A 24252-nucleotide genomic window follows, 5' to 3' on the forward strand; every position below is an offset into this window, starting at 1 on the left:
AGCATGAAGTTCATCAGGTGAGGGCCCTGATCTTATCTTCAGCTAGTTCATAGACTATACAGCAATATCTAGGGCGCAGATTCACTACAGTATCTTAATTATGGGACCAAGTGCTATTACTGTGAATGGCATCAATCCCAATGATTATCTCATGATGACTGCTGGAGAGCTATGGTATTTAAAGTGAGAGGCTGTGAGGCTCGGTTTCATAATGACCACACGTGTCCTCCTGATTCCTTATTCTGCTGTATTTACGTCAGAGGCTGTTAACAGCTATGTCAGTTCCTCACTTTGTGTTCTTGTGGGAGAGATAGAGTCTCTTGCAGTATGTCTCATGAGCTAACGAATATGCTGGTCTCACCTTCTCTAGTTCTCTGTTGCAGTTCCCTTTCTGCTTAATGTGTATGCTCACTCAACAGATGGTGTCATAATGTGTCATTTATTTGACCCAAGTGCAACATATTGGCTAACTTTCTGCTTCTCCTTATGTCTCTGGCAATATGAAAGCTTTTTAATAAAACTAATTTGTACCAATTACTATTTTGTGCTGTAACACTTGCATTGCCAGCACCCCACCTCCAACTATGTGATTTTATAGTTGCAACTCTCAGCGGCTGTGTGTATTCACAGAACATTGTATTTGTTATACATGGCCCTTGCATACAACAATATGTCTCGTGACAGAGGAAACAAAATCAATCAAGATTCATCTAAACTATGCACTGCTGTCGCACACCTTTACTGTCAAGAGGTAGTCGTGCTTCGACATTTACATGAACCGTAGCTCTTCACTTAACAGTTACCTTTATACTTGGTAGGATTTATTGCATCTATTCCAAGATTGTACTTCAAATACACTCGTAGTTGCAAATATGGACAACCATCAGCTGTATAATGAAATGAGAATGAAAATTTGTGTCATACCAGGACTAGAACCCACACGAGCAGTCGCCTTACCATTAGACTATCTGAGCATGACTCACAGCCAGACCCAAACCTCCATATGTCGTCAGCCATGTGTCTACAACCTGCACTCATACATTCATATGTATATTGGTGTACAGGGGACACACTCTGAAGCTTGCCCAGTGTCGGCAGGTAAATACGACACTACAGTGCTTGTGTTTCTCAGAAACACGATGTAATATTTCTTCGGATACGCATGCATCGTATTTCTAAATAACACAGTCACTGTACTATTTTATTTGTATCCAAAGACTAGTTAGATGTATTCAACGGATGATGTTATAGTCAAAAGTGTAACAAAAAATCATTTTCATATCTAGGTAATGGATTTTTAGTTTCACTAATATTATTAGACTGTAAATTATGCATACATACATATCCAGAGTTCACAGATCCTGCAGGTCACACATTGCTTCCACAAACTGCCTCCATTCCTTTCTGTTCCTCCAGGTGTAATCCCCACAGTAGCTACGTCCTAAGCCAGGTCGTCCATCCAGCGCTGCCTTGGTGGTCCTGTGCGGCGTCTGGTGCTTGGTTTCCCCTCAAGTGTCTTATACAGCTGTCTCAAAAATGGTTCAAATGGCTCTAAGCACTATGGGACTTAACACCTGAGGTCATCAGTCCACTAGAACTTAGAACTACTTAAAACTAACTAACCTAAGGACATCACACACATCCATGCCCGAGGAAGGATTCAAACCTGCGACCGTAGCGGTTGCACGGTTCCAGACTGAAGCGCCCAGAACCGCTCGGCCACAACGGCATGCCTATACCTCAAGTGTCTTATACAGCTGTCTCAAAAATGGTTCAAATGGCTCTAAGCACCATGGGACTTAACACCTGAGGTCATCAGTCCACTATAACTTAGAACTACTTAAAACTAACTAACCTAAGGACATCACACACATCCATGCCCGAGGAAGGATTCGAACCTGCGACCGTAGCGGTTGCGCGGTTCCAGACTGAAGCGCCCAGAACCGCTCGGCCACAACGGCATGCCTATACAGCTGTCTTCCTTCTGGCTTGCGGGCTGTAAGGCCTGCCCAGTGGATTCTTCTGCACTTCGGCTTCTGCAGGATTATTGATTGATGCATAATATGTAGAATTCCTCATTCCGTCTCCTCCTCCGTTCTCCTTTATCTATGATTTGTCCCCATATCTTCCTCATTACCTTTCTTTCAAATATTAATACTTTTTCCATTTCTCTTTTTGTCATGGTCCAGGTTTGAAGCTGGGCATTTCAATATGTTATAGATACTCATATTAATGTTTGTTGATATTGATTTTAGGTGAGCGTCTCCCTGAAGGAATACATGCATTTCATTCGCACTGCCGTTCTTTCCTTCACATCAGTTCCTAAGCTGTTGTTACTGGTAAACGAAGGTCCTAAGTATTTGAGCTGGCAAACTTTCTTGAACCTCATTCCATTTCAAGAAATTATTCAAACTCTTGTCTTCTTCATAATTGCATGAACTCCGCTGTGTCTTGATTCACCATTAGCCTGTCCTTCTGTGCGCAATCGTCCACTTTCTGGTACATTTCTTTCAACTTATGGCTCCAATCATGTAGTATTACTATACAAATAAACAAACAAATTTAAAATGGCCACTCCCTTGACTTTTCGATACTTTGAAATGACTGTTATCTACTTCTTATAAGAGTATCAAACTTTTTTTAATTTTTCAAAGAGTTTAGAAGGCTATTTCATCCACAATAATAGTGTTGAAAATGACAAATTCTCATTTACTTGGTCGACTACTTGAATACACTGCAGTGGTTTAAATCTCTTCTTCCTTTTTTCATTTTTTAGCTCATGTAATACCCAGGGCATTATGCTACTGCTCAGTCTAATATAGGTAGCAATCATGTGCTTACAGTGAACATATATGTGTTACCCTTGGTAGATCTTGGATACTTTATTTATTTATTCGTATGGCTAGGCCTCCCCGTCGAGCAGACCGTTCGCCGGGTGCCGGTCTTTCACTTTGACGCCACTTCGGCGACCTGCAGTCGATGAGGATGATTGGATGATGATGAGCACAACACAACACCCAGTCCCTGGGTGAAGAAAATTCCCCGACCCAGCCGGGAATCGAACGCGGGCCCAGAGGATTGACAATCCGTCACGCTGACCTTCAGTTACCGGGCACGGACTCGTGGATACTAAACAGAAGGTTAATCTCTCTTGGCTTGGCGTTCTAGGTCTGAGACTTCTGAACAAAAAATACTCTTTTCCGACGTAAACACATTTTGCAGCAACACACTCTTTTTTTCCAACATTTTCCTGGTAGTGAATACTATTATGGAATGTGTGCTGTAAGTCCCATCAACCTTTTTTTTACGTGTAGTAAATGATTGAAGTCAAAAGCTGATAATTCTGGTGAATTAGAAAGATGTTTCACCAATTCGCAATTCAAGTCCCTCAATTTTACAATTTCCAAAAGGGGCATAGGTGTAGTCGTGACGAAAGATTTTCTTTCTTCCCATCAAAGCATGTTCTGACGCATCTCCTCGCAGTTATTGTTTTCTGTAATCAGTTAAATGAATATCTTTTGTATCCGACTGCTGGCACCCATACGAGCCCACTAGCGAAATTATATAAAAACATTGGTTGTGTACATCCCTTGGGTTTCCAGCCTTCTGACTTCGCCGAAATGGCGCAATGCGCCAATGAATGCCATTCAAAATATTTTTGTACATTCCCTGAGTTTCCAGCCGACTGACTTCGCCGAAATGGCGCAATGCATCAATGAATGCCATTCAAAATATTTTTTTGACGAAGTAGTGGGAGTGACACTTATGGAAACATCGCGCCATCTCGACATATTACGCGGGTGAAAACCAGAGAGATTTATTTCATTTCGACTCACCAAGAAAGCCAACAACATCATATCAACTTATATCCATGAATTGCAGTGGATTACGGTGGTGGTTCGTAGTGTAGGTTTCCAGACTCGAGAGATCGTAATGGTGGCCAAGTTTATTGTCACATTAGTTAGTGGTACAGAAATGTCACTGCAGTGGTCGACTGACTAGTCTACCAGGTGCACCGGTATGAAATGAGCGTTTTTTTGTGAAAACGAGACAATAATTTTGAATTTAAAAGTAAAAACATTATATTCAAAGTACTGACCATTGCTTTCTATACATTTTGACCACCTTTCTGCCAATTTGTGGACACCACGCCAATAGAAATGTTCGTCTTCTGAAGCAAATCAATCAGACACTCAATTTTCGACTTCTTCGTAGGAATTGAAGTGTTCCGCAGCCAATGCGTGTCCCATTGATCAAAACAAATGGTAGTCGGAAGGAGCCAAGTCCGAATACGGCGGGTGGGGTAGCAGCTCCCAGCCAAGTGTTTTGATTGTATCCTGAACCAGTTTTGCTTTGTGTGCAGGTGCATTGTCGCGTAAAAAAAAATTACTTTGCCATGTCTTCTGGCCCATTCTGGTCTTTTTTCGATCAATGCATAGTTCAAATTGATCATCTGTTGTCTGTAGCGATTAGTATTCAAGGTTTCACCGGGTTTTAGAAGCTCATGATACACCACACCTTTCTGATCCCACCAAACCCTTCTTACCGAATCGATCTGGTTTTGCAGTCGAAGTTGATGGTTGTCCCCGATTAACCCATGTTTTTTTCCCTTTTAGGATTCTTAAAATAAATGCATTTTTCATCGCCAGTAACAATTCGATGCAAAATTGATTTTCTTTCATGTCTCTGAAGCTAAATTTGACAAATGTTTTTTTGGTTTTCCATCTGTCTTTCATTCAATTCATGTGGCGCCCATTTTCCACACTTTTGGATCTTTCCCACAGCTTTCAAACGGTCACAAATTGTTTGTTGTGCAACATTTAACATTGCAAACTTTTTTGGCGGTCTTCCACGTTCTTCACTTCTCACAACAAAATCATTATCTCTGAACCGTTGAAACCATCTTTTGCATGTTGCTTCTGATAGAGCATGATCACCATATGCCTCGACAAGCATTCGATGCGATTTTGAAGCACATTTTTTCAAATGAAAACAAAAAATTAATGCTTTCCGCAAATAATCACTTTCTGGTACAAAATTCGGCATTGTTAACACGATGACATATATGATGTTGTGTGTTTCATGACTTGATGTATACTAAATATCTTTGACAGATGTAATACCAACCAAACAAAAAAAAATTAAGGTTCGTTCACAACAAATGTTCCCTATCGACACATTTGTATCTTAACGCTTATTTCATACCGGTACACCTGGTATGTAGCGCTGCAAGGCAAAAACCTCCCAAGGACCCTCTAAACACGAAATATCGCGCTTGCTTTCGGCAGGAAAAATCGTAGAAAAAAGACATGTAGGTTAATTACCCTTTCGTCCCACACCACCCCGCTTCATAGATTGGAGGTGGGGCGGGTGCCATAGAGTGCGGCCGCAGTGTTTATCTATAGAGGTCGGCGGCTGCAGAGCCGCAGCGGTGCGCTGTTAGGGGCGGCACTCCGTTCCGTGCCGCAGCGAGTAAAGCCTGGAAAATATATACCGTATTTACTTATCTGGGACAATTCAATTTCATTAAAAGCTGCCGTCAAAAATATATGAACAGGGCGCGGGGTGGCCGCGACCGGGTTATATAGGGGTGCTCTCCCAACTCCCAACCCCTCGCACCGCACCCCCGCCACCCCCGCCGCCCCCGCCGGCGTGAATTGTGGTCGGCGGGCGCGCACGCGGCGCCGCGCCGTTCGTTACAGCTTATTTTTTCCCTCCCCTCCCCTTCCCCCTGCCACGCCCCTCACCCACGGCGCGCCGCCGTAAAGCCTGTTATCGACACCGAACGATGCCGAAACACTGTGGCCCGCCACCCGGGCGTCGTTTAGCGCCAGACACCGCTGACATGTGCGTCTCGTCTGGGCGTAGCGTCAAATTAAATTCTCCCCCACTGACATCAATATCACACTGGCTTCGACTTAACTCCACCTGTTCGCAATCTGCAGTAAGTGGCGCTGCATATGGAACACGAGCTGCACACCTCCGACTTTCAGAAAACCATTACAATTAAAATGCTAAAGAAAGCCTAATCGAAAAATAGGGGAAGTAGGAACAATTATTTTGATTCAGCGAGCAAAGCAAATTTTAAAAAAATTCAGGAGATACCCGACAGCTACAATTTGTATTCACAAAGTGCTCTCGCTTTGTGTCAGTACTAAACGCCCAATGGTTCAAATGGCTCTGAGCACTATGGGACTTACTTTCTAAGGTCATCAGTCCCCTAGAACTTAGAACTACTTAAACCTAACTAACCTAAGGACATCACACACATCCATGCCCGAGGCAGGATTCGAACCTGCAACTGTAGCGGTCGTGCGGTTCCAGACTGTAGCGCCTAGAACCCCTCGGCCACCCCGGCCGGCACTAAACGCCATGTCGTTTATATCAACTCGATGAAAATATGCGTGAGATTATGCTAGGATTGAAAAAAAAAAGTCTTTCATCAGAACTGCACCCTCTAAACTGTTTTGAAAATTGATAAATTGAAGATTTTAAATACGAATTGTTGAAACGAACGATGGCAGTTGAGTTTAAGCTTGTTTTAATTATCTACATCACACTTTCCCTCACAGTCAATGAGTCGCCAGTATTGTTCTGAGCGGTCTTCTGTTAATGCCGTAGCCAATGCGAGCTTGAAACGTGATCGTAGCGAGTTCTTAATCAGTTTGTATTCCACTTGTTGCGAGTTATCACTGCTGATGGTGGCTGTAAACGTCAAATTCTGTACAAGCAAGCGAGAGAAATTATTTGCATTATACACACTTCCTTCAAGCACAGAGAACGTGTATGCACAATCGTCGCTTGGAACCGGCAACAATGCAATCCCCGTCCGTTCCTCGAGTTACGCGAACATCATTTGTTCGTGGATCGCATGGGAAACGTTTTGATGGACTTGGCAGCCCTACCACAATAAAATTTTCACATCTTACAGCAAACTGCCCGTTATCTTTCCGGCCCCTGTAGGCCTGCCACGTTTTCAGTCTTTCTTACAATATCTAATTTGGAAAAGTCCTACAACACATCTCCTTTACAAAAAAATTTTTAGCCCATCGTTGTTCTCTTCGGTTTTGCTGCTCTCCCCTATTGTCACTTATTGTTATTAATTCCTCTCCTGACTTATTTCATCTTATTGTTCATACAGAGCAATAACGGCATCTTTCAGCCATCCATGCCCACGCAGTTAAATATAAAAAAAAAATTAATTTTGGCATCTGATAATATTTCAGGATATGTATTCGCAACTCATTTCAGTTACGTTACAAAATACATTCGAGAAGAGAAAACGAACGAAAAAACTACAATGGGCATAGAATGTCCCTATGTGCTCGCTGTCAAATGAGGGAAACTAATTAGCGCATGAACCTAAGCTTCACCAAGGAGCGTCGCTATTTTGTTTTGCCTGCTCTACCAGCCCACTGGTGTAGTGTGACGGACAAATATCACTGCGTACCAGGACAGCAGGCACGTACCTGCTAACAAAGGGAAGTATTAATTACGTAACTTTATTTTTCTCGAAGTGACAATTAAAACTTTTTGACAACATCCCCCATCCCACTTGTAGTATACTGTCTCTCATGTTTCATTCGACATGTAGACTACACGTTCGTAATCTAGCCACACAGATGACATTACCTGCAAGACTTCCTGCGACACCTGAACTCGCTGCATCAGAACATCAGATTCGCGGTGGAGATAAAAGCGAGCAGTCTTTCTGGATATGCTAGTCAAGCGTAGACACTAGGAAACAGCATCTACCGTATATAAACAGAAAGAGATTTGCCTCCAGCTGCCATACCTCTTCATAACAAGAAGGTGTCCTAAGCATACTATTGCACAGTGTATACGAAATCTCGGACCTGTGATTGTCTTAGCAGCTGAACTGCAACACTTATAAGCAGATTTCCGTGCGAGCGGTTACAGCAACTGCCCGATATAACATGCTTTAAGATCAATGAAGCCGAGACCACAGCCTGCTGAGGACGAAGATTAACAGGTCGGCCGCTGTGGCCGAGGGGTTCTAGGTGCTTCGGTCTGGTGTAAGGGGTCCGTAGGCCCTTACTATAAATTTGCACACGGCACAGGTCGATAGGGCGAACAATCGACTGTGTCGTGTTGCGAGAGCGAGTGTGGAGTTGAGCGAGTGCCATGTTGCGGGTAGAGGTGTGTGGAGGTGTTTGTTGAAATACAAGGCTTTTAACGGAGAAGGGAGTCGCCATCGCCGTGGTTAAACCCCTTTGTACTAGAAATAATACCGGGAAAGAGAAGAAGTATTATTACGAAAGTGATCAGTGACATTTCTAGGGCCGATATTTGGTTTCGCGTCTACCGCGCAGGCATCACCTTGGATTGCAGTGTTGGATTGCAGTGTTGGATGCAGTGATGGATTAGCGTGTGACGATAATGGAAAATGAAGAAGCCTGTGCTGAGATTAGCCGTAATTAGATATGTATGACGATGGCAGTGGCTGTCTCCTTTTTTTGTGTTTTTCAGACGAATATAGGTTCGTAATTAGTGAAACTGTGTTGATGTTTTTCTTGTTACCAGACATTTCATTATCACAGTATTGAACAGGACGAACTGGAAAGTAACAACTTCCGTAGCAGTCAATTCCGATTACCAGCCCCATTAGGTACAAGGTCATATTAATAATAAATATTGGGCTGCTATTCGATCAGATCGGGTCGGGATAAATCGGAGGCGTTACACCTTGGCTTACCGTGAAAGGACAAGTGCAATCTTCGGACGAATATTAAGAACAATAGGTAATTTTATCTTCCTTAACGCGAGAAAATATTTTCCAATTTCGGATGAAGACAGAGTATAAACTTTAAAATCGCGACAAGGAACAGTGTATCTTGAACAATACGAAGTAATAGTATCTTACGATTGTGAATAAACTGTTTTTCCCACCATATTAGATAAGAGTAATAGTGTCGATAAACTGTGTTATAATGTGCAAACGCGTAAATCCGCGCGAAAAACTGTGAAAAGTGAACACTAAAGAAAGACACGTGTGAACATTACCACAACAAAACGAGCCAAGAATTCGTCACAAAAGCTTTTAAAGAAGTCTTTAATAGTAATGATATGACCGAAATTGCTTTCTCAATGATGAAAATCGAGCAAGTTCATGTGAACCCATAAACTGTTATGCAGGCGACAATTTATGTGGCGACGCAATTTTTGAATGACGTCACGCAGACCCATGCAGCAGCTGCGCCAAAGAGCTTCGATCCGCAAGGTGATTTCACATGTCATCCCAACTACCTGTGCAAGGAGTAGGTCAGACCCAGACGCACTAAACTGGACAGCGATCAGCGCGTCTTCGAGACACCGAGCGCCAACCCAGCATCTAGCGGCCGAACTACAAACTACGCCCACGTGCAGCGCCACGGAGCGGCCGACTGAGAACTACGACGACTCGCGACAGATTTTCAGCGCGACTTCACGCGACTCTGGCGGCAGTACAGCGCCACGCCCACTTCAGACGTCAAAACATCGCGACTCGTGGTAACATCAGTTTGTGACTGAAGACAACTGGTTAGCATAACATTAAATTGCAGTATACTGTCTTCACGATAAATAAACAGTTTTAAACTGTGTTTTACCCTAGGACAAGTGCCCAATTACAGTAATTTCCGAAAAGTTTGCGAAACATACTCTGAAATATAGCATACTTATTTATGCATACTGCGCTGTCTAAATGGTGATTATACAGATATGCTCATTGTTTTTGGAGATTTTACATTTATAGATTTAATGAGTGGTGTGATTTGTCTTAATTAAAACATTTTACATAAGCTGTGTATGTGAAAATTGATATTTGAAATTATTAGGTTTTGAGAGTCGTTATGTTCAGTACTCATACGTATTGTATCAATTTTTGGATTAACTGAAGATACTACAGTTAGTGTTTGATTAGTTTTGCGGTAATTAGGAGTGTTTTGGGTTACTAAAGGTTATTTTATATTACTTGCCTGTGCATTAAAAATAAACCAAACATGTCTACTGAAGATAAGCAGGTTTGTGAGGCAATAGTTGAAAGGAAAGGGATAGGACAGGAAGACAGAGATGATTCAGGAATCAGTGATTATGGATTGTCATTAGAAAGTCCATTAGCACATTCAACTAGTTACCCCGAGACACCGGGACAAACGACGAGAGAAAAGCCAGTTTCAGAGGGTGCAGATATACGGTCAATGTTAGCAGACTTGCTAAAGGAAACGAAGGCAACAATAAAGGAAGGTTTACAAGAAGCTAGAGAAAGGGAAGAAATATTCCGCAAATCATTAGAGGAAGGTTTACAAGAAACTAGAGAAAGGTAAGAAATATTCCGTAAATCATTACAGGAAGATTTACAAGAAACTAGAGAAAGGGAAGAAATATTCATCAAATCATTAGAGAAAGGTTTACAAGAAACTAGAGAATCATTAAAGAAAGATTTACAAGAAACCAAAGAAAGCTTAGAAAAATCATTTTAGGAAACTCTAGCACAAGAGATCAAAACATCGCAAATGAAGATAGAATATAATCTGAAGAAGGAAATGCAGGAGTTACAAGAACGACTGAAGATGGGCATCAATGAGAGAGAGAGTAAGCTACAGAAGAGCATAGACCAAGTCCAGGGAGACGTGGCGAAGATGGAAGGAAAGTTAACAAAAAAAGGTAGAAGACGATATTGAAGAAGCTAAAGCCGAATTGGGAGAAAGGAAAAAAATGGTTCAAATGGCTCTGAGCACTATGGGACTCAACTGCTGTGGTTATCAGTCCCCTAGAACTTAGAACTACTTAAACCTAACTAACCTAAGGACATCACACACATCCATGCCCGAGGCAGGATTCGAACCTGCGACCGTAGCAGTCGCACGGTTCTGGACTGCACGCCTAGAACCGCGAGACCACTGCGGCCGGCTGGGAGAAAGGATCACCGAAGTGGAAACAAATTGCAATCATCGAATCGCCGACGTGACGCAGATGCAGAAACAATGCAATGATGCGGTTAAGGGGATAGGAGATAGGCAAAACCAACTGGTTGTCAATCTGAGAAATGCTATAGCCGTGCAACGAGAAGAGGATAACAAGAGGGTTGCAATGGAGGTCAGGCAATTGCAACAGGGAGTGCAACAATTGGAGAGCAAGACAGAAGAAATTGATAAACGAATTATCAATGCCACTTTAACCGTTGGGGAAGGTAGAGTCGTTACCCTGATGAGCAGTGATAATCGGTACGTCCAAAATAATATAGGGCAGAAGTTTAAACCGAAAGGAGGGTTGTACCCAATGATATTTATGAAATGGTTAAAAGGAGTTTTCCCAGCACATTTCAAAGAGGCAGACAAGATTCAATTTGCAATAGATAGGATGGAAGGTGAGGCCTTCACTTGGGGAGTCAGGAAGAAGGAAGGGACTACTAGTTATGATCAGTTTGAAGGGGAATTCTTGAAGAAATACTGGTCCAAAAGTCACCTACTACACCGCAAGTCACGTAATACATGGAGAGGAACGTTGAGAGAGTTTGCTGAACATTTGTGGGAATTGAACGAGACCTTGGAACAACCCCTGAATGACTACATAATGATATCAGTGATAAAAAGAAGATTGAGCCGGAGAATGCAAGAAACTGTATCCGGGAGCCTGATTAAAGATAAAGATACTGTAATGGAAGTAATGGAGCAATTAGAAACTATTCGTGCACGGGAAAACAATCAGATGTGTGATCAGAACCGAGATGGAAATAATTACCATCAAAGTCGCTTTAATGGCCTACCAAATTACAGAGGTAGATGTGGGGGTAATGGATGTAGGAACCATGGCAATGGTCGATAGTTTCACCACCATCATGGGAGAGATGATGATGGTAATGACAGGAATTATGAGAGAAGAGATGATAGACAAAGGGATCATGAAGTACAAATTGAAGAAAGTTAGGTGTAGGGAGCTAGCAACTCTTTTGCTGGTATACCAAGTGGCGACTGGTACACTCCCAGCTGGGTGAGACTTTATTTCTTATTTCAAGTTTCACTCCTCTACCATCTTTCTCTATCCATAGGTTAAGAAAGTTAGTGTAGTTCTTAGGATTGGTAGTGGTCATCCAAGTAATTCAGTCAGGAACCATGTAGTAAATTTATAGTTGACTTAAAATAAGGATAAGTAGTTACTGTTGATGTGGTGTGTGAGGTGTCAAAGAATCAATAAGTTGAAAGCTCAGTTTAGTGTCAGCATATTGCAAAATTATTAGTGCCAGAAATAATAAAATGAGAACCAGATCAGAAAGCTAATGTTTATAAAATGTGGTGGGAAGCTAATTGGTCAAACAAGAGTTTGTGTAATCTTATAGAGCTGTTTTGTGAGGCATGAAAAGGTCAAACTGTCGTAAGAAAATTGAAGTAATGTATCAGCTTATAATTAAGATGAACATATAAAGAAACAAATACATGAGGAGATAGTTGTTGGAATAAATGATGTGAAATATGATGAACGGAGAGGCTAAGGAGCCTGGAGTAGTATTTTTATGTAGTTATTGCAGTGAATATGGAGGATTGATGTAGGTTGAAGATATATATTTATTTGCAGTTGAAGTTGCTGTTAAGTTGAGGGAGTTATGTGTAATGAAATGTATGGAGTATGAGATGTTTGAAGTATTGAAGTATGTCATTTAGCACATGAGCAACATCTGTTTGCAAGTTATTTGTAGGTATACATGTTTATCTGAAATATGCTGAGTAAAACAGAAAGTGTAACTCATGAGTAATGAGTAATTCATGTATCCAATTAGCTATCAAAGTCAAGTATGGTTGTACTTACATCAAGCCTTAGAAGCAAAATTCTGGCACTGTGTAATGAATAATAAATATCCATATAGAAGATTTGGATTAATGTCAGGAAATATTGTACCTCTCATCTAAGCTTTCTTGATAACAATTCGCATATGGCAGTAATGTTTGGCAAAATGAAATGATCAGTAGTTTAAAATTTTTCATTGGCTGACCACATTAGTTATAGTGTTGCAAATAGTTATGAAAGACATACTTAGTGGTATAATGGAGCATTTAATATTATGAAATCTGTAGAGGTATGAGGGATTGTAAAATAATTGCATAAGTCAAGGAGTAATGCTATATTTAGTTTTGATATTCAATTTTGCTTGTGTTAAAAACTCAAATAAATAAGTTGTAAATTTCTTCCTTAACTTTTATGTGTGTTGGGCAAGTGTAGTAATATGGACAGCAGGAACCCGGCTGAAAGGACGGCTTACCACAGGGGTAGCTGGCCTTCAACTAGTTTGTTTTCTTGTCTTTGCTGTAGCAAGTTATAACAAATATGTAGTTAATGACTGGTACAAACCTTTGAAAGTGAAGATTTTTGGTAATTGAATGTAAGATAAGTTTATAAAAATATTTACCATGTCATATTAATTAAGACAGATTGATGTTGTATGATGTTTCTGTAGGGGCAGTGTGCTACCAGAGCCAATAGGATATTATTTCTAATATAATGACTCATATGTCATTTTTTCACGTAATAATTTTTGATTGTATGTTGTGTGTTACATACAATATGGATTATAGAGGATTATTGCTGCTTGATAAAAAATTGTGATTTGGACAATGCCATGTTTGTGAGATGTAACAACCTTTTGTAGAATATTATTGTGGGGGCAGCCCACTACCGGAGTCGAGGGATTATTTGGTGAATTGTAATTTCATTAATTATTTACACTGTGTGTTTTGTTCAGATGTAATAATATCTAATTTCCTTGCCGATTCTTTTACGCCAGAGGCTCCAAAGAAGTTTTCGAGGGCGGGGATGTAAGGGGTCCATAGGCCCTTACTATAAATTTGCACTCGGCACAGGTCGATAGGGCGAACAATCGATTGTGTCGTGTTGCGAGAGCAAGTGTAGAGTTGAGCGAGTGCTATGTTGCGGGTAGAGGTGTGTGGTGTGTGGAGGTGTTTGTTAAAATACAAGGCTTTTAACGGAGAAGGGAGTCGCCATCGCCGTGGTTAGACCCCTTTGTACTAGAATAATACCGGGAAGGTGAAGAAGTATTATCACGAAAGTGATCAGTGACATTTCTAGGGCCGATATTTGGTTTCGCGTCTACCGCGCCGGCATCACCTTGGATTGCAGTGTTGGATTGCAGTGTTGGATGCAGTGATGGATTAGCGTGTGACGATAATGGAAAATGAAGAAGCCTGTGCTGAGATTAGCCGTAATTAGATATGTATGACGATGGCAGAGGCTGTCTCCTTTTTTTGTGTTTTTCAGACGAATATAGGTTCGTAATTAGTGAAACTGTGTTGGTGTTTTTCTTGTTACCAGACATTTCATTATCGCAGTATTGAACAGGACGAACTGGAAAGTAACAACTTCCGTAGCAGTCAATTCCGATTACCAGCCCCATTAGGTACACGGTCATATTAATAATAAATATTGGGCTGCTATTCGATCAGATTGGGTCGGGATAAATCGGAGGTGTTACACTGGAAACGCGCTGCTGCTACGGGGGCAGGTTCGAATCCTGCCTCGGGCATGGATGTGTGTGTTGTTCTTAGTTAGGTTTAAGTCGTTGTAAGTCTAGGCAACTGATGACCTCAGATGTTAAGTCCCATTGTGCTTAGAGCCATTTGAACCGTTTTGAACAAAGATTAACCGATTTCGACAGCCATTATCAGGTACGCAAGGCACATAGAAGCAAGAAACGCAAGAAACCTCGGGAAACACAATCTAAACTGCGCGTTCCATCCAGTATCCTAGAGGAAAGCCGTAACGGGGTCGGTCGAGGCAGTTCCCAGTATGGAAAAATGTATGTAGTCAGACTGTCAGATCGGTACAGCAAAGATGCAATGTGCATAAACGTCACACAGCAACGTACAGCCGACAAAGTCCACCGTGGCAGAGCATTGCATCTTCCACGAACATACCATGAATTACTACGACAAGAAGCCCCCGCAGAAATCGAACACATTCTGAGGTTGTTCTCTCAAAGAGGGTGTAGAGATCCGACTGTATCGCGGGCTAGTATATAAAGACAGGGGCTTGTGGTTATGTTTAGCAGCATCTGCATAAGGTAGTTTTAGTGCGAATTTGCGGCAGTGCATTACAACCGTTCCCGTGAGTCAGATGTGGGATTTTTGATAATAACTTCACGCAACGTGAAGTAGAAAAGGGTGTAAGAGTTGCCGAAAAGGCGTGCTTAGCGGGATTGAGGTAAACTCTTGCCGCAAACCACTATCTAAATCGACGCATTGGCGCTTACCGTATGTCTGTCAGTACGTGCCTTTTACATTCTCAAAACACTTGCTTACAGCTGAGTACTCAAGTAATACCAGAGTCTTTAGTGTCACACCTCTCTTGGACGTAGGACCACAGTTCCAGCCTGTCATGGGTACATGGGTTGACCATTTGAGTTCGCAAGGGACTCGGAACCAGCTAGCAGCGGTACAGGCCGGGCCTTCCTGCAGCACGATCGACTCTTACTCGACGGTACGGGTTCGTATCCCGGCTTCTGCAGAGGACCTCTACCCACCAGATTCCGCCTTCCGCCGTCGTGGGGAGCGAGTGGGCAGGATTCGACCTGAGCGGGACGACGGACACCTATACAGCGTGAGGCAAAAGAAACTGTTTACAGATCGCCGCAGCGTCTCACTGCCTCCATGAGCTACCATGTGCCCCACCCCACAGCGTCCACTCTAGCACCCCCGTGCTTCTGGCGAATTCATCTAGCGTCAGAGTAGCGGGTGTCATCTTTGCAGTACTGCGTTCGTATCCACCGGCTACATAATATGCAGTCGCCAAGTCTGTTGACTAATGAATAGTTTTGTTTTGGAGTGGGCAGAGGAGGTATGGGAAGTGCAGACAATTTTTTTTAAAAGCTGTGTGTTGGTTATTAAGTAAGGCCGCCGAGAAGCATCTATGTATTGTTTTGTTGTGAACCTTAGTGAGATCCGTAGTGTGAGGAACCTGTTGTTGTTTCACAGTCTCGTGGCAGTAGGAATCATGATACTTTGGTACCTGTAGGTTGCAGCAAGTGTAGTTTGTTGGGCCATTCTGCGCCTTAAACTGAATTTTCGGCACTAGAATGTTATATTTATGGTCGTCTCGGCCATAATACGAATCATTGTTTTGAGTCTAAGTGATAAGACGTAGGAATTGAGTTTTTTTTTCCTATGCTGAGTTTTAGTGGTTTACTATAGTATGTGTGAGGAGTAGTGATATGACCAGGCGAAGGAGTTTCTATTTTTGTGGTTGCTTGGTTTTTGATTTGGGATGTTCAATGTGAAAGCAACACAATGGCAGAGTCAGAGACGCAAGGCGTGTCGGAACCTGAGATGGTGCGGATTTTATTGGAAGACGCATTTAAGTAATCAGTTAGCACGCGGAGGTGGGCAGTTGTCGTTGTCTCAGAAAATATATCCGGCTGCCACAGGTTTGACTGTGCCATTTCCGGACAGAGCATCTGAGGATGTGTGGTCTTTTGTAGAGGATTCAGAGACGTCGGCTGTGATGAATAGTTGGACCGATAATCAGTTGTTGCACGCGGGTAAGCTGGAGAGGCTAAAGTGTATGTGAGGTGTTCTGAGGCCAGTGTTTGAACAGTTGAAGGAACGGTTGTTGCAGATACATAAAGAACAGCATAACCGACGGTACTTTTGGGAGAGGTTGAGTGTGATGGTAAAGAGACAAAGAAAGAGAGTGGAGAAATTCGCAAATAGGATAAGAGAGATGAATGAGCACACCTATGAATTTGAACAAAGTGATGAGGAAAGTCAGTTTCTGGAACAAGAGGCCGAGTAGAGAGCAGTGGATGTCTTTTTGATGGGGTTGTCGGGGAATATGTCTAGAAAGGTGCGTGAAAGGATGCCAAGGGACTTTTGCTCGGTTATTCAGTTGGCTGTTCAGTATGAAGAAACAGACATAACAACTGTGGTACGTGACAAGCAGAATGTTTTCGATTACCATAAGATTTTACTAGTGTGGTTGTATGGGACATGTGCAGAAGCAGTGTCGCTGGCCACCAAGGAATAAGAGTCCAGGGAGTAATCAGCAACGTGGAGGATCTAGGGGTGGACGTGACAATGTTAAGTGGTCGTCAAATGGCAGAGGGAGTCCAAGGTCCACTTAAAGGAGTTCCCATTTAATTTCAGTAGTAGAAGTACGTATGCAGAGGTGGAACGTTCAGTAGTAGGATTTATGGGAACCAGGAAATCTAAGTTTTTATTGGATACAGGGGCACATGTGTCCATGGCTAGCAAGAGCCTAGTAGGTCAAAGGAAGATGAAGCCACCACGTTATAGGTTATGTGGAGTAGTGGATGGGGAGGTTCATACCGCTGAGGTCATTGCACGTGAATTTTCTAATAGGGAAGATTCAATTGATCGGGGCATGGAGACTGTACTGCCCATGATCGAAGGCTATGACATGATCCTTGGGATGGATTTCTTACTTAAGCAACGTGCCAAAACTGACCTCAGAGAGTGAACTGTGGAACTTAGTGGAATGTTATTTTAGTTGGGGGAAACCGTTTCCAATGCGGAACTGTCACGAGGGGCATTCAATATAATCAACAAACCAATTGAACCAAGCATCCTAGTATCGAGGTTCAGTTCGCATGAATGCGTGTCTAGTGGCACTGGTAAGTTGCTTTGGGTGAACATGGAGTCAAGTATGGATTGTGTTGTTCAACCAGAAGATCTTGGATCCAATAGGTTGCTTTGTAAAATGCAGAATTTTACACGTACATGAAGGGAATGACGGTTGAGTAGTACCTGTGAATGTGGATAATTGTAGTACCATGGTAGTGAATGTGAGGAGAGGGATATTGACAGCAAATTTGGATTTTCTGAATGAGGACGATTGCTATATGAGAGGAAACCGTAGTGGACAACCGTGAGCCACCAATAGAAATTCATTATGTAAGAAAGTTGAACATTTGGAAGAAGTGGAGAAGGAACCGATGGAAGAATTGTTAGAGTAATCTGAGTCTTTGTTTTTCCACAGGGGCCAATACCAGCAACTGTGATAGTTCAGCACAGAATACCAACACTGAATGAAGTGCCAGTTTAGCGTAAACCCTATGGTATACAGAGGTGACTGCAACTGCTAGTTGAGGACTTCATTAACCACCAACAGTATAATAGAACATAGTAATAGTACTTGGGGGAGCTGGGATCGTGGTTGTGCCAAAAAGTCTAAGGATGCACAAAGGAAATATAGATTCTGCTGTGACTTTATTATCATAATAACAAGATACTAATGGATATGTACCCCACCCTAAATGTATCATAGACTTTGGGTCACTTGGGACAGGGCCAGTATTTTGCGACCACGGATCTGCTGAGTAGTTAACATCAGTTAGAAGTGGCTCCAGAGGTTCGTCCAAAAACTGCGTTCTCCATACACAGAGGCCACTGCCAATATATGAGGATGCCATTTGGTTTTAAGAAAGCTCCCACAACGTTTCAAACACTGTTGGACAGTGTTTTTAGGGTTTTGAAACCACAGCAGTGTCTCCTATACCTAGACGACATCATACTATTTTCGAGTAACATAGAATAGCATAGCCATCGTCTAAGAAGTTTGAATGGCATGTTTGAGGTCGCGCCTGGAGCAGTATCATTTTGCTTTGGAGGAGGTGAAATGTTTGGGCCATATTACTAGTAAGCACAGATTGTAGACAGATCCGAGGTTGATACAGGTAGTGTGGGATTTTTCAGATCCAAAAACGATTAAATAAGTTGAGTCCTTTCCGGAATCTCGAATTTCTACATAATATTTGTGACGGGTTTTTCCGACATACTACGACTTTCGATACAGTTGTTACGAAAAGTCGCGAAGTTAGAGTGGATGGGGGAGTGTCAGGAAGCATTTGACAAATTAAAGAAAACGTTAACATCGAGTATTATCAGTTTTTGAGAAGGTGTTTATTCTGGCATGTGATGCATCTAATTAGGCACTGGGGTGTGTTCTTAGATAGGAAATCCATGGGAAGGAGCATCCTACAGTCTGTATATCAAGACAACTGAGTGCAGTGGAAAGATTTGATGACAAAGAGGGGAATGCTTAGTGTGGTTTACGGGCGCTTTGAATGATTAATGGGACTAAAAGATTCATCTAATAGACTTGCAAGGTGGGTTTTCAGGGTTAGTGAGTACGAACATAATAGTCATACACAAGCCACAGAAAGAGCACAGTAATGTGGACCCGGCCGAGGTGGTCGAGCGGTTCTAGGCGCTACAGTCTGGAACCGCGCTGCTGCTACGGTCGCAGATTCGAATCCTGCCTCGCGCATAGATGTGTGTGATGTCCGTATGTTACTTAGGTTTAAGTAGTTCTAAGTTCTATGGGACTGGTGACCTCAGACGTTAAGTCCCATAGTGCTCAGATCCATTTGAACCATTTTGAAGTAATGTGGATGCACTAAGTAGAACAGCGGCGATGGAGAAAGTCCTGGGTCACAATCTTGAGGTATGGCAGAAATTGTAGGAGACTGATGGTGGCTATAAGCAGTATCGGACGAAGCGGCAGTTTAGCATGTGCGATGGTCTTCTGTACAGAGAAACGAGGTTAGGACCATGAATAATTGTTGAAGGGGGAAGTATTGTCCAGTCATGGTGGATGTAGGTCGATGAAAAGTGGAGTGGCAGAAGGGTAATGATGGAGAGGAGGAACGAGTGATGTAGACCATTATGTGAGGAACTGTGTACAGTATGGACAAAGGGCTGATTTGAGTCGGAGGCAGATACAACTGCAGAGATTCTCAGAAGCGTCAGTCCCATTTTCTTTTTTGGGCATTGACGCCATGGGACCGTTCAGTCAAACACCAGCAGGAACAGACTTGTTCTGACGATAACGTATCATTTTTCAAGGTATATACACTCCTGGAAATTGAAATAAGAACACCGTGAATTCATTGTCCCAGGAAGGGGAAACTTTATTGACACATTCCTGGGGTCAGATACATGATCACACTGACAGAACCACAGGCACATAGACACAGGCAACAGAGCATGCACAATGTCGGCACTAGTACAGTGTATATCCACCTTTCGCAGTAATGCAGGCTGCTGTTCTTCCATGGAGACGATCGTAGAGATGCTGGATGTAGTCCTGTGGAACGGCTTGCCATGCCATTTCCACCTGGCGCCTCAGTTGGACCAGCGTTCGTGCTGGACGTGCAGACCGCGTGAGACGACGCTTCATCCAGTCCCAAACATGCTCAATGGGGGACATATCCGGAGATCTTGCTGGCCAGGGTAGTTGACTTACACCTTCTAGAGCACGTTGGGTGGCACGGGATACATGCGGACGTGCATTGTCCTGTTGGAACAGCAAGTTCCCTTGCCGGTCTAGGAATGGTAGAACGATGGGTTCGATGACGGTTTGGATGTACCGTGCACTATTCAGTGTCCCCTCGACGATCACCAGTGGTGTACGGCCAGTGTAGGAGATCGCTCCCCACACCATGATGCCCGGTGTTGGCCCTGTGTGCCTCGGTCGTATGCAGTCCTGATTGTGGCGCTCACCTGCACGGCGCCAAACACGCATACGACCATCATTGGCACCAAGGCAGAAGCGACTCTCATCGCTGAAGACGACACGTCTCCATTCGTCCCTCCATTCACGCATGTCGCGACACCACTGGAGGCGGGCTGCACGATGTTGGGGCGTGAGCGGAAGACGGCCTAACGGTGTGCGGGACCGTAGCCCAGCTTCATGGAGACGGTTGCGAATGGTCCTCGCCGATACCCCAGGAGCAACAGTGTCCCTAATTTGCTGGGAAGTGGTAGTGCGGTCCCCTACGGCACTGCGTAGGATCCTACGGTCTTGGCGTGCATCCGTGCGTCGCTGCGGTCCGGTCCCAGGTCGACGGGCACGTGCACCTTCCGCCGACCACTGGCGACAACATCGATGTACTGTGGAGACCTCACGCCCCACGTGTTGAGCAATTCGGCGGTACGTCCACCCGGCCTCCCGCATGCCCACTATACGCCCTCGCTCAAAGTCCGTCAACTGCACATACGGTTCACGTCCACGCTGTCGCGGCATGCTACCAGTGTTAAAGACTGCGATGGAGCTCCGTATGCCACGGCAAACTGGCTGACACTGACGGCGGCGGTGCACAAATACTGCGCAGCTAGCGCCATTCGACGGCCAACACCGCGGTTCCTGGTGTGTCCGCTGTGCCGTGCGTGTGATCATTGCTTGTACAGCCCTCTCGCAGTGTCCGGAGCAAGTATGGTGGGTCTGACACACCGGTGTCAATGTGTTCTTTTTTCCATTTCCAGGAGTGTAGAAATGGTAGCCGCGTCGAATCAGCAGGTGACGACGCCGCCGAGGTGTTAGTGAGCAATGGATTACGAAGTGTGGTGTACCTGAAATGATAATTACCGACCAGGGCACCAATTTTATATCAGATTTATTGAAGGAACTTTAATGGTTGCTGGACGTGAAGAAAATGAGAACGAGAGGGCTGCATCCATAGGCAAACGGAAGGGTGGAATGTGTGCACAGAACGATTGGTAAAATGCTGGGTCACTTTGTAAACTCGCGTCATCAGGCCTTGGACGAATTCCTGGGGTATGTCATCTGCACTAACAACTCAAACGTCCACGCAAATGCTGGGTTGTCTCCATATGAGATAGTGCACAGACGGGAAATGACACCTCCATTTGATCTGATAAATGTAGGGAGGGGAAGAAATGGGGACTCAGTGCGGGAGTTCTTGAGAACGTTTCAGGAGGTATGGCAACGAGCGCAAAAATGGAAATACAAGAACTTTGGAAAAGCAGGAGGAGGCAGTGAGACGAACGGTAAGTTTGCCGCAATACAGAGTGGGTCAGTTGGTGATGGCGTCCAGCCCATATACGCCAAAAGGAAAGAACAATAAATTCATCACCAGCCATCAACGGCTATATCAGGTAGTAGTAACCACCTCACTTATCAATGTTAAAATTCAGTTGCCCATCAGAATGACAACTGCGCACATTGGGCGTCTGTGGCCGTTTAAGGGTTGTCCGGACGGAATTCGGTTATCCCGTAAGGGAAAAAAAGGAGGAAGGAAAAGGTAGACCGAATAGAGAGACAGAAATATGTGATTTGGCTGAGCATGATATGCCACGTGCATTCCGATCTGGGAAGTAGTAAGAAGTATGCGTAGTTTTTTCTATTAGTTAGAAGCGAATGACCGTTCCATTTTGTTGTGATTCAGTAACGTTTGATTTTATATGTACTATAGAGCCTGCTAGTGGCAGCAGTCTCTTGAAAAGGATGGAAGAGTATTGGTGATCCCTGTCCCTATGTCACACAAATTGGGCATCTGGGCGGTGGTGCATCTATTCATCCTCGTCGGGATGAGAGCCTTGCATATCCAGCATTGGGTGGAGGAGTGGTGTGGTGGTGACGAGTCACCAGAGGGCGTTAGGGTTAGTATTGAATGCATCGTAGATACGGAATAAAGTGAGGAGATTAGGGAAAACATTTTATGAGCTTAAACGGGGTGTAGAAAGCATTTGGGGAAGTGCAAGCGGTCGCTTGCCTTAATCATAAATATATTATTGTCTTTACATACATATAGAAAAGCATTATCTTCTCAACAATCTTCAAATCGTGAGCTACACCCTCAATTTTTACATATGAAATTAGTAAGAATACTCACGGCACTTTTGTTGTCTATGTCTGCGGTCACTTTGAGAACGCAAATTAATAATCAAATTAACTAGTTTCATACGATTGAATTTTTACTTGCTGTTGTATCCTTGTACCACCACAATATAAAAAAATAGTGAATGGTTGAGGGGTATGAATGAGACCAGTGGCGTACTTAAGTTTAGAAAATTAATAACAAGTTTTTATTCATCCTTTAGTAACTGCAATCGAGCTGATAAATCTTACCAAAAAATGACGAACGTAGATCTGCAAAATGGATGGTGGTTGATTGGCAAAGAATTTATCGGAGTCGAAACTACACAAATACTCCCCTGAACTAATCCCTTTTACAATGCCATCAGACTTTGTGTACTTGAGTGCACTGTGAAGCAATTCAAATGGAATCAACTGCAACCAGGTACTTCACAAGCTATGATTCACGGAGGACAGGGACTGTGAGTATAATTCGGCAACTCTGTGCCGATGCAGCAATACTTTACACTTTCATCGATTTAGGCGGCAGCAGAAAACGGCGTTCTGAGGCAGCTGCAAACTACCCGGACTGGCGTTCTGATTAGTGGAACGCGTGAAGCTATCCTATCAGAGCCGTGAAATTCCAACAGATTTCAGTGTGAGGTGGATCCTTTCGCTGGTCTGGGCAACCAAATTGACGCACAGACATGATGGCGCGTGTTGGAATTAAACGTCCGACGACCGGGTCAGGACTAATAAGTTCACCCTCGTGACACCCGACTTATCCGAGACGATATGCAGTTCCACTTTCGGTACATTTGAAAACTGGCAGTGGCTCTTAGTCCACCACAAGTTGCGCACCCAAGCCTCAACCAGCAGAGAAAGATCTGAAGTTCTCCGCCAGGGGAGGACCAGATGACGAAGAAGGCAAAGAATCACATTCACATTCCACCAAGCCTCGGTATGGGGGGGACGAATTAGCAAAGCACTCTTGACTGTTTTCCTGGCCTGGTAGCCACGTCGCCGAAGTAGCAGGGGAACACAAGAAATCGCTCAGGAATGCTATGGGAACGTACGGGACAAATACAGGGTTATTACAAATGATTGAAGCGATTTCACAGCTCTACAATAACTTCATTATTTGAGATATTTTCACAATGCTTTGCACACACATACAAAAACTCAAAAAGGTTTTTTAAGCATTCACAAATGTTCGATATGGGCCCCTTTAGTGATTCGGCAGACATCAAGCCGATAATCAAGTTCCTCCCACACTCGGCGCAGCATGTCCCCATCAATGAGTTCGAAAGCATCGTTGATGCGAGCTCGTAGTTCTGGCACGTTTCTTGGTAGAGGAGGTTTAAACACTGAATCTTTCACATAACCCCACAGAAAGAAATCGCATGGGGTTAAGTCGGGAGAGCGTGGAGGCCATGACATGAATTGCTGATCGTGATCTCCACCACGACCGATCCATCGGTTTTCAAATCTCCTGTTTAAGAAATGCCGAACATCATGATGGAAGTGCGGTGGAGCACCATCCTGTTGAAAGATGAAGTCGGCGCTGTCGGTCTCCAGTTGTGGCATGAGCCAATTTTCCAGCATGTTCAGATACACGTGTCCTGTAACGTT

This window comes from Schistocerca nitens, chromosome 5, assembly GCF_023898315.1.
Source record: "Schistocerca nitens isolate TAMUIC-IGC-003100 chromosome 5, iqSchNite1.1, whole genome shotgun sequence".
Lineage (NCBI taxonomy): Eukaryota > Metazoa > Arthropoda > Insecta > Orthoptera > Acrididae > Schistocerca > Schistocerca nitens.